Source organism: Equus quagga, chromosome 10, assembly GCF_021613505.1.
Source record: "Equus quagga isolate Etosha38 chromosome 10, UCLA_HA_Equagga_1.0, whole genome shotgun sequence".
Classification (NCBI taxonomy): Eukaryota; Metazoa; Chordata; class Mammalia; order Perissodactyla; family Equidae; genus Equus; species Equus quagga.
Genome location: NC_060276.1, coordinates 69,684,572 through 69,696,949, shown reverse-complemented (window position 1 = coordinate 69,696,949; position 12,378 = coordinate 69,684,572).

Genomic DNA, 12,378 nt, shown 5'->3' with positions numbered 1-12,378 from the left:
AAACAAACAAAAATGGATAATTCGGACTTCATTAAACACTTTTGTGCTTCAAAGAACACTATCAAGAAAGTGAAAAATCAACCCACAGTATAGGAGAAATTTGCAAATCATGTATGCGATAAGAGTCTAGTATCCAGAATATATAAAGAAGACTTACACCTCCACAACCAAAAGACAATCCAACTAAATATGGGCAAAGGATTTGAATAGACATTCCTCCAAAGAAGATCTACAAATGAAAAAGTGCTCAAAATCATTAGTCATTAGGGAAATGCAAATCAAAACCACAATGAGATACCATTTCACACCCACTAGGATGACTATAACAAAAAAAAACAACAGACAATAACAAGTATTGGTGAGGATATGGAGAAACTGGAACCCCCAGGTATTGCTGATAGGAATGTAAAATGGTGCAGCCCCTTCAGAAAACAGCTTGGCAGTTCCTCAAAAAGTTAAACATATAACCCAGCAATTCTACTCCTACATATATACTCAAAGAATTGAAAACACATGGTCACACAAAAATTCGTACATGGATGATTATAGCACAACTATTTATACAGTCATGCACCACATAATGACGTTTCTGTCAACAATGGACTGCACATATGATGGTGGTCCCATAAGATTAGTACCATATAGCCCAGGTGTGTAGTAGGCTATACCGTCTAGGTTTGTACACTCTCTGATGTTCGCACAACAAAATCATCTAATGACACATTTCTCAGAATGTAGCCCCATCATTAAGTGATGCATGACTGTAATAGCAAAAAAGTGGAAACAACCTAAAGGTCCAGCGATTGATGGATGGATAAACAAAATGTGGTATATTAATGTGGTATATATAATGGAATATTATTCAGCCATAAAAAGGAATGAAGTACTGACGCATGCTACAACATGGATGAACCTTGCAAATGTTATGCTATGTGAAAGAAGCCAGAAACACAGGCTATGTATTGTATGATTCCATTTCTATGAAATGTCCAAAATAGGGAAATATAGCGATTCAGAGACAGAGATAGAAAGTAGATTAGTGGTTGTCAGGGACTGGAGGAGGAGGGAAAAGAGGAATGAGTGTTAATGGGTATGGGGTTTCTTTTTGGGGTGATAAAGATGTGGAATTAGATAGCGGTGATGGTTGCACAACCTTGTGAATATAATGAAACCCACTAAATTGTCCACTTTAAAATGGTGAACTTTATGGTATATGAATTATATCTCAATGAAAACGTAATGTTTGAGAAAAATTTTAGTGTAAGGAAAAAAGTATGAACTATATCAAAGCAAAAAAAAATCACAATAAAAGCTTTTGCAAATATTTTTAAAATATTTTGAAATGATTGTAGATTCACAGGAAGTTGCAAAAGTAGCGTCCATTGGACACTTTAGCTAGCTTCCTACAATGGTAACATCTTACATAAGTGTAGTATAATACCAAAACAGGAAATTGACACTGGTACAATACTGTTAAGTAGACTATAGACCTTAACTCAGTTTTTGCCATTTTTATACGCATTTTATACTCATTTGTGTGTGAGTGTGTATGTGTACGTACATGTATGTCTATGCAATTTGATCCCATATATAGATTTGTGTAACTCCTATGACAATCATGATATAGAACTGTTTCATCAACGCAGAAAAACTCCCTTGTACTGCACCTGTATAATCACACACCTTCACCTTCAGCCCTGTCCCCTGGCAATCACTGATCTATTCTTCATCTCTATAGCTTTGTCATTTCAGGGATATTATATAAATGGAATCATACAGCATGTACTCATGCTTTTTTCACTAAGCATAATGCCCTTAAGATCCATCCAAGGTGTCATATAACAATAGTTCATTCCTTTTTATTGCTGAGTAGTATTCCATGGTCTGGATGCACCAGAGTTCATTTAAGCATTCACCCACTGAAGGACATCAGGATTGTCTTCAGTTTTTTGCTATTGCAAGCAAAACTGCTATAAACATCCATGTACAAGTTTTTGCATGAACATAAGTTTTGAGTTCTCTGGGATAAATGCTTGAGAGAGCAATTGCTGGGCTATATGGTAATTGAATGTTCAGTTTTATAAGAAGCTGTCACACTATTTTCTTGAGTGGCTGTACCACTTTACATTCCCATCAGCAGTATGCAAGGGATTAAATTTCTCCGCCTCTTAGCCAGTATTTGGTATTGTCACTGTTTTTTATTTTAGCCGTTCTGATACATGTGTGGTGATATCTCATTACACTTTTAATTTGCATTTTTGTTTTGGGTCAGTCTCAGCCTATCAATAGCGATGCTATGGCTAGAAATGCCTGAGGGCACTCACCTGGGCCCATACTACTTGGGCAAGCTCCCACAGACATTTCTCCCACTGGAGGCAGGGCTGTGGCTGGACTGGCTCTTGTGGTTCTTGTTATGATAGCAAGATGCACCTCAGCAACAACCATCAGGGAAATTTGAAAACACAAGGTTTATTACTCACAAGTCTTGGAAGGTACATGGCATGCCGGAGCCACACAGCAAGGTCATGGGTAGAGAGAAAGAGAGCTTGCAGACCTGGGGTTCTGACTTTATTGAGGTTGAGGGTGGGGTGCCTAGGGTTTCATGAGTTCACCCTTTGTTGGTGAACTTAAAACATAAGAGTGAGAATTAAAGCACAGGAAAGGAAAAGCAGGGTCACTCAAGCAGTCATTATCTAGGCCACCCAGGGCTTTCTAAAAGCGGAACTTCATGGGTAGGGCAGTCTGGCTCTTAATCTCATTGTGTAGCTGGCAATGTGTTTATTCAAGATGGATGTCTTTAAAATGTATGCCTCAGCAATCAAAAGCTTAATGCCAGGCACTTGCATTACAATCAAAAAAGCTAATTGTCAGGCACTAACCTACAGTTTTCCTAATGGCTAATCATGTTGAACATCTCTTCATGTGCTTATTTGCCATCTATATATCCTCTTCCCGAAATGCCTTTTCATGTCTTTTGCCCATTTTCTAATTGGATTGATTAGATTTTTACTGTTGAGAGTTCTTTATATATTCTAGATACTAGTCCTTTCTTAAATATATGGCTTGCAGATGCTTTCTCCCAGTATGTAGCTTGTCTTTTCATCCTCCCACATGGTCTTTTGCAGAGAAAATATTTTTAATTTTGGTGAAATCCAATCTACCAAAACTTTCTTTTATGAATTGTGTCAGTTTTCTATTGCAGCTGCAACAAATTGCCACAAACATAGTGGCTTAAAACAACTAATTTATTATCTTACAATTCTGGAGGTCAGAAGCCTGAAAAAGGATCTCACTGGGCTGAAATCAAGGTGTTGGCAAGGTTGTGTTCCTTCTGGAGGCTCCAGGAGAGAATCCATTCCTTGCCTTTTCCTGCTTCTAGAGACTGTCCACATTCCTTGGTTCATGACCCTTTTCCAACAAAGGCATCACTACAGCCTCTGCTTCTGTCTCACACCTCCGACTCTCACCTTCCTGCTTCCCTCTTATAAAGCCTCTCGTGGTTACATTTGGCCTGCAGATATTATTTAAGATAATCTCCCCAACTCTTAACCTAGTCACACCTGCAAAGTCCCTTTGGCCACGTAAGGTACAAAAATCACACGTTTCAGGGAGTAGGGCATGGACATTTTAGGGGGACCATTGTTCAGCCTACTACATGGATCTTGTTTTTGGTGTCATGTCTAAAAACCATTCACCAAGCCCTGGGTCCCCAAGATTTTCTCCCATGTGTTTCTCTAAAATTTTTCTAGTTTTATGTTCTACATGTAAGTCCATGATCCATTTTAAATTAATTTCTGGATAAAGTATGAGGGATTAATAAACTTTTGATTAGGTACAAAGTGCCATCCAGAGCAAATTAAGTCATTGCACCTACCTCAGAGAGGCCACCAAGATGGCTCATCTCTTTCAAGTGTTTTCATTGATAGTACCTGGTCCAAAACAGAGACAGTACACGTGCCAAAAAAAGGAAACTATAGAACAATATCACTTCTAAACAAAGATGTAAACCTCTTAAATAAAGTAAGAATAAATTGGATTCAGAATTCCCTTAACAGAATGCTCCAAAACCAAGAAAGTTTATGCCAGGAATGCAAATATAGTTAAATATTAGGAAATCTATTCCTATGACATAACAACAGGTCAACAAAGAAAAACTCTATAATCATCTTAATACATGCAAAAAGCACAAAATAAAATTAAATGTCCGTTCTTGATTAAAAACTCTTTAAAATATAGCAGTAGAAGATACTTCCATAATATCGTAAATGGTATTTATCTCAAATCAATAGCCAACATCATACAATGATAAAACCCTATAGACATTTCCTTTAAAATCAGGAATAAACTAAGAATGTCCTTTGTCAACACAGTTATTTACTACTATTTTCAATTCCTGGCCAAAGAAATAACAAGTGAAATGGAATTGAGAGGAATAAATACGGGAAAGAAGGCAACAGAATTATGTTTAGAGGTGACTCCTTTCTTATCACAGCTAAAATCCCCACAGTAATACCCAAACTCCTATTTACACTGATACAACATCAATTGATAATAAGCTGAGGTGTGGGTGAACAAGGAAAAGAATGAGAACAGGGTGGGTGGGGTACGCAGGGAACAAATTATGTAAGGTCTTGGAGGTCATGGTGAGTACTTTGGACGCTATTCTGAATTAGGTGAGAAACCACTGAAAACTTTGGAATGGGGAAGTGACAATATCTGATTCTGCTTACAACGCTCTTCACTTTTTTCTGGTCAGATTTCTTCAAATTTGAAAATTTTTTCACTCTCCCCAATATATGAGAAAAGAAATGCCAAATCAATTTTTAAAAAGCTATAACTTAAAATTGAAATATGATATTTTGATGTTTGACTCCATTAAAGCACAATGAGCCAAGCAACAATTTTGACAAAAACATTGTCTCTCTTAAGAACACATAAAAGTAGGCAGAGTGAGATATCAAGGGAAAATATTGCACCCTGAACAAAGTACATTTCTGGTTTAACAGCCATAGGAAGAGAACTATTTGCTGTAACATCAAAATTGGGGGAGAGGGTATCTGCAGGTACCAGCACAGAAGCTTTGAAGAAGTTCCTGGCAAAGTTAACCGAAATCATTGAAGAGGAACGCTACTATTCCAAACAGGTATCTAATACCAGTGAAACAGGAATTTTTGCAATCTAATGTTGTCCGAAATCTACAATGTCAAGAAATACAAACCAAGGCCTGGCTATAAGGCAGCGGTGGTTGAATTGTTAAATTCTCAAAAGAACTCAGCCATCAAAGATTTTATTGAAATAGGAGAGCAAGGGGTCACTGTTAGAGCTGCCAAAGAAATTATCCTGCTCCAAATATTTGTCATGTGTCAATACACATCTCATCGACAACAAAAACATTCCAGAAAAATGACCGTATTTTAAAATGCACTTGGAAGGTCCTAAGAGTAATAAAGAATGCCTATGTTTACTTGAGGAATATTTTGCAGAAAAATATGACATCTTCATTCCAAACTTCAAGGATTTGTGTTTTTTTCCTTGTTTTTAATTGAGAGATAATTCACATACCATATAATCCACCCTTATAAAGTGTACAATTCAGTGGTTTTTCATATATTCACAATGGACATCTCAGACAGGCCAGCCCTTGAGGGAAATTAATCACCCAAAAGAAACATTTCTGGTGCAGCATTTCCATTTAGTGTTTCGTTTTACATAGTTGATAAAGGTTTTCCAAAAGTATATATTTTCTTTTCTTTTCTTTTCATTATCAATTTTGGTATTTTTACAGTGTGAGGTGAATTTTCAGGAACAAATTGTTACTGAACCAGGCTTGTTTTGCCTGTTACACAGCATGCCAATCACCAAGATGACGAGTTTGCAGCAGAGAAATGGTTTATTCACAAGGCATCAAAGTGAGGAGACAGGAGAACAAATGTCAAATCTGCCTCCCTGAAAATAGGAATTAGGGATATTTGTGGGATAAAGGGGGCAGGGTGGTCTGAAGTGGGAATAGATGATTGGAGGTAAGGAAAAGTGAGGTAACTGATGATCTATGGAGGTGTGGTCAAGATTTATGGCTCTTCATATGATGCTTGTTCACAGAATGGTGGCATTAGCATCATCTGAGGGTGGAATTTTCAGCCCCCTGACGTCAAAAAGTCACCTATTGGTCATCTACAGAGGCCCAGTTGATGAGTCAGTGGTCTTAACCAGCTGGACAAGGAGTTCACTCCCAGTTCCTGAAAAACTTAACCACCCATTACCATGGTGACCCAAGCATCAGAGATGTTATTTATAGAGTGGGCTTTAGTAATGCATTATCTAACTACTTTTGCAAACAGACAACTAACTGAGTATAGTTCAAGCAAGTTGGCCCCCAGTTTCAAAATTAAAACATATTATATTGCACCAATAGTATATGAATTTACCTTATGAGAGCTTACTGCCTGAACTTGGTCCAGGGACCAATAGGCTACAAGTTATTTGCAAACAATATGATTGTTTACTTTAAAAGCTCAAGAGAATAAACTGAGAAATTATTAGAATTGATAAGTGAGTTCAGTCAAGTGGCTAAATACAAGATAGTATAGGCAAAAATCCACTTTTCCTGTATACTAGTAATAACCAATTAAAAAATATAATAGGGGAAAAATCTACAAAAATTTAGGGAGATATATAAAGAAATGGGTAAATCAATGGAGAGATATACCATGTTTCTGGATGAGAAAACCCAATATTGTGAAGATATTAATTACTCCCAACTTAAATTGAATGTTTAATGCACTTCCCTAGAAAATCCTAATGGGATTTTAGATAGAAATTTACTCTAAAATTCATCCGAAAGAATAAACAGTCAAAAGCAACCAGGCAATTTTTTAAAACTAAGAGTGATGAGGAAGAACTAGCACAGCTAGAGGGTAAAACACATTATAAATATTCAAACACTAGAATAGCACTCATACGAAAACATATACATAGGTCAATGGAACAGAACAGAGAACCCAGAAACAGATATCGATAGACAGAAAGAGAGAGAGATTGATTGATTGATTCACTATCTCTATATTTATATAGATCTATCTATATATACTGAACACAGGATAAAGGAAGCCTCACAAATAAATGAGAAGAGGTGGGTTGTTCAATAAATAGTATTATAGCAGAAATAAGCATTTGAGGGGGAGAGCTATAATGTCACCTCATACTGTACACCTAAATATATTCTAATTAGATTAAAGAGTTTCACTTAAAGCCTCAAACCATAAAGAAATAGTAGAAGAAAATATAGGGAACCTCAGAAAATGGGCTCAGGATTTAGAGCCTCTCTGCTTACAGTTCCCTTGTGGTCTTGTGGGGGACTGGTCTTGGCCACGCCAAGATATGTCTCTTTGGCATGAGGATTATTTGAGGCTGATTGCTTTTGATAAACTGGGCCAGGGAAGGAGGCTCTGAGAGGTGGAACTTACTTACCCTTAGTAAGAGACATTTACATCGTAAAGGAACTCTCCATCTGTAGAAATATCTCCCTCTGTACCAGGAAGGAGGGGAGATGATCTTATCTCTAGAAACTCTTAATCAACGGAGAAGGCAAGGACTTAAATCTGCCTTTGTTTATTGTGCTTGTCTGGTAACCTCCTGTAACTGACTTCCCTCCCCCTCCCAACATTGGCATTTCTTTAAGGATGAAGCATCTTTCCTTAGGCTGGGAACTGATTGCTGTGCTCACCTGTGACCACCCAGCTCGAGACAATAGACTTGCCTCCTGCTACTCCCTCCCAGATAGCAGACCCACTACCTGCTGTGTCCATCAAGCGCTGTGCTGACAGGGCAATCTTGTGACTATTGTGGGAGGGACATTTCAATCATATGTGAAACGTCCTGTTTGGGGGTATGTAACCACTCTGTGCACCCCACTTCTTTGGTGCCCTTTCCTCCTTCGGGAAGAAAGGCCCTGGGCCATGGTCCTCATAAAGCTTTGTTTAATTTTCTCTTGCTATTCTGTCTCATGTGAATTTAATTCGTTCTCCAGCCAGACGAACCCAGAAAAGGTAGAGGAAATGTCTTTCTGCCCTACAGTCTCTTCCCTCAGGAGAAAATGGAGGGGGCCTCCTCAGGGCCTACAAAGATCTTTCCTTGGCTCTGGTGCTTTCTAGGCCAAAGCAAGACCCCAACCCAAGGGCACAACCCTGTTGTCGGAGTGTGCAGCAAAATCAGTGGCCAAGGTCCCTCGAAATTTGTTGAGCTGAAGAACTGAATGGGGTCTCTGCACAGGCATCCCCCAAATAGGCTTCTCTCAAGTGCCACAGGCCCAAGCTCACATCCATCCTGTGGCTGCATAACAAGAGAGTATCAAGAGGGAAAATGAAAAGAGGTTGGAGGGAAAAATAGATGAGGGAGAGGATTCCTTGTTGCAGGGAAGGAAGAGACCTTCAGATTCACTGCTGCTCCCAGGTCCAACACTGTCACAGGGAATCCACCCTTTTGGGGCCTCCACAAGGGAAACCATCACAGTCTCAAAGCATAATGTCTGAGGAAAAACTAAGTTTTTAGAACCTAATCTCTGGCCCTCAGGACCTGGTGGAGCTTTTCCTCAATAACCCGTTTTCCTCTTTTCCCCAGTAACTGGAAGAAAACTGAGCTTAAGGATGGCCTAGGACAGGGAACTGCTGAGTCAGAAAACAGAACAGAGTGGCCACACTGATAGCCTGAGGGGGACTCCACCCACTTGACAAACCCAACTGCCTGGAGGTGAACCAGGCGTCCCAGCCCAAGAGCATCTGTGCAAACAAATCCTCCCTGAAGACAAGCAGAATCTAAGAGATGCCTTACTTCTTATCCCCACGATCTCTCACACCATATGACGTATACAGGTCATTATAGGACACACTGTTCCTAGAGGCTTAGCAGTTCAGAAGATGTATCAGCCTGAATTGCTATCTGCCCCATGTCACTCAGTGCTTTCAAACTATCACAACACCATTCTTTCACTATTTTCACAAATGCTTCTGGAGTCCTACTATAAGACAGGCAATGTTGAAGATACTGGGATTGTAGCACTGAATAAAATAAAGACCTTGCCCTCAAAGAGCTTACATTCTAGTTGAGGGAGGCAGATAAGCAAGCAAGCAAGCAACACCATCAGAGAGTGACAAGTGCCATGAAGAAAAATAAAGCCAATAAGGGATCAATGTATGATGAGGAATCCTATTTCAGCTGGGGTAGTGAACGAGGCCTTCCCCAGAAATATGTTATTTGAACAGAAATCTGAATGAAGTGAGGCAGCCAGTCATGTTAACATTGTGGGAAGAAGAGAAGTAGCAGAGGAACCAGCAAGGACAAAAAGCCTGAGGGGGAATGTACTTGGCTTGTTCAGGAAACAGCAGGATTGCCTGGAAACTGGTTGGAGTGGAATGAACAGGGGGAGAGGGAGAGTGGAAGAGGAAGTGAGAGGTGGACAGGGGCTCGATCAAATAGGGCCTCACAAGCCAATGTGATGGCTTTGGATTTTCAACTAAGCGAGATGAGGAGCTGTTGAAGGTTTAAATTCTTTTTATTATGAAAAATTTTAAACATATACATAACTAGAGAGAAGAGTATAATGAACCTCCATAAAGTTATCACCCAGATTCAAGAATTATCAAGATACTACTGCTTGCTCATCTATTCTAATTTTTCCTTTTTTCTTTTTTAAAGATTGGTACCTGAGCTAACAACTGTTGCCAATCTTTTTCTTTTTCCCTTCTTCTCCCCAAAGCCCCCAGAAAATAGTTGTGTATTCTAGTTGTGAGTGCCTCTGGTTATGGCAGGTGGGACGCCGCCTCAGCATGGCCCGACAAGCGGTGCCGTGTCGGCGCCCAGGATCCAAACCTGCGAAACCCCAGGCCGCCGAAGTGGAGCGCACGAACTTGGCCACGGGGCCAACCCTCTAACTTTTCCTTTTTCTTAGCTGAAGTGTTTTAAAGCAAATTTCACCCTTATGTATGTCACATCTAAAAAATATGACCATTTTCTTACATAACAGTAAAACCATTATCACACTTAAAAATTAGCTATAATTCTTTAGTATCATCTAATGCTCATTCCATAGTCAAATTTCCCTCATTGCCTTCACAAAGGTTTTTTTTACAGTTGGTTTATGATGTTCCACAAATTATTTTACTCTAAGCCAGTCTCCCCCTCCCTTCCCTTTTTTTCCATACCACTGACTTCTTGAAGAAACTAGATCCTATCCTGTGAAAAGTCCCATATTCTGGGTTTGTTTGTTGGCCTCCTCACAGTGTCTTTTAACTTTTTCCTTTATTCCTCTGATTTCCTATAAACTAGAAGCTAGCCAGAAGCTTGTTTAGATTCAAGTTCAACTTTGGAGGTCAGAATAGTTTAAAGGTAGGTATTTCCCACTGGAGTTATCCCCCTTTTAGTGCTTCTAAGATTGACTGGAAGCGTGGGTGGTGACAGCCTCATCTGTTTGCTATAACATTCCATGTCAACCTTTCACCTCATGGTTTTAGCAGTCAATGCTGATTGTTGCATGACACAATTATTTCCTCAGAGGTTGTACAATAATGTTTATCTATTTCTATCATTCCATCCACACCTTTTAGTTCACATAATGCAGTGTGTTGATAAATCTCACTTCCAACTCCACCCCCTCTAACCTTTTCCTTCACTCTCCCTACAGGTAGGTATGTTCATTAATTTGGGATTTTTTTCCTAGAGTTCTTTTTGCAGTTAGAATCATTTGCATGTATACGTATATATATGTATCACCCCTTCTTGAAAAAAGATTGCATTACTGTATATGCTTTTCTGTATCTTGCTCTTGCCGCTTAAATGTATCCTAGAAATCACCCCATATCTGTGTCTCCAGATCTCCCTCATCATTAGTTTTGAGCAGGGGAATGGCAAAATCTGACTTATAGTTTAAGCCTTCCTCTAGCTGCCTTGTAAAAAATAGAATTTAAAAGGGCAAATACCAAAGCAGGGAGATCATTAAGAGGCTGCTACAATAGTCTAGGGAGACATGGTGATGCGCCATCTTGGATCATGCAAATGAGGGCACTACCCCAGGGATGGAGGGGCCTGGCCCCTGGTGGCTTCACTCAGTAGACCTGCACAACAGCTCAGACACCTCATGGTGTCTGAAAGAGAGAGAAATAGATCTTCATCTTATTTAAGCTACATTTTATTTTGGATCTCTGTCACATGCACTGAACCCACATCCTAACTAATACAAATCATTCTAGTTCTAATATGCTCTGATTATTATGACTGGGAGTCAAGACAACTGGCTTCTTGTCTTGACCGTCTTGGTTACGTGACCTCGAGCAGAGAAGAGGTGAGAGGGTATTCCAGGTAGAGGGAACAGCACGGGCGAGGTTTCAGAGGCTGTGTAATTTGGCCAAATCTCATAAGCAATAGAGAGCTCCTGAAAGTGACAAGTACAAGAGGAATTTTCAAAAGGTGAAGTAGATAGTAGTATAGAAAAGAAGAGAAACCAGAGACCAGGAGACCAGAATAGGAACTCACGCCTAGGCCTTGCTTCTACCCATCAGGCAGTCATTGATAACCCAAGATAACTTATTTCCTCAAACACATACCATGGCTAACCCTACTATCACCTCTCTGACTCCACTTCCTACTATTTTCTCTACTTGTTACTAACTCCACTCCAGCCATGCTGACCTACTTGCTGTTTCTTGAATAAATTCCTTGAACAAATATGGCCCTGCCTTAGGGCTTTTGTACTTGCTCGTCCCTCTGTCTGGAATGGCTCTTCCCGTAGATAGCCACATGCCTTCCCTAACCAATCTACCTAAAATGGCAGCCCACTCCCCATCCCTCTTACTCTGATTTATTTTACTTCACAGAATGTCTTACCACTTGGCATTATATTGTATATTTATTTGTTTGCTATTGTCTTCCTTCCCTAGAATATAAGCATCACGAAGACAGGGATTTTGACTAGATCACTGCTATAACCTCAGCATTTAGAACACTGTGTAAAGCATAGTTGCACATAATAAATATTTGTTGAATGAATGAATGAGATATAAAACAAATTTCACTTAAGTCCTACCAGTACTTTACTTCAAGGAGTCTTAGCTAGAGAACACACTGAGTCGACAGAGGGGGAGGGGAGGGCTAGGATGGAAAAGTCAACCCTGAGACTAAAAACATGAGGGAAGGAGCTTGAAGAGGAGCTAAGAGTCTTAGCCCAGCCCCATTTGCAGACTGAAAAGCACTCAGATCAATTTCTGTGGAGATTTTTAAGTTTTCTGTAACTAACTAAACCTGCTAGTTTTGCATGTTTTTTTCCCCCAAAGTTACAAAAAATTTCTGAGAATAATACACTTTTAAACTTTTGGAAAAAGTATCTTCATA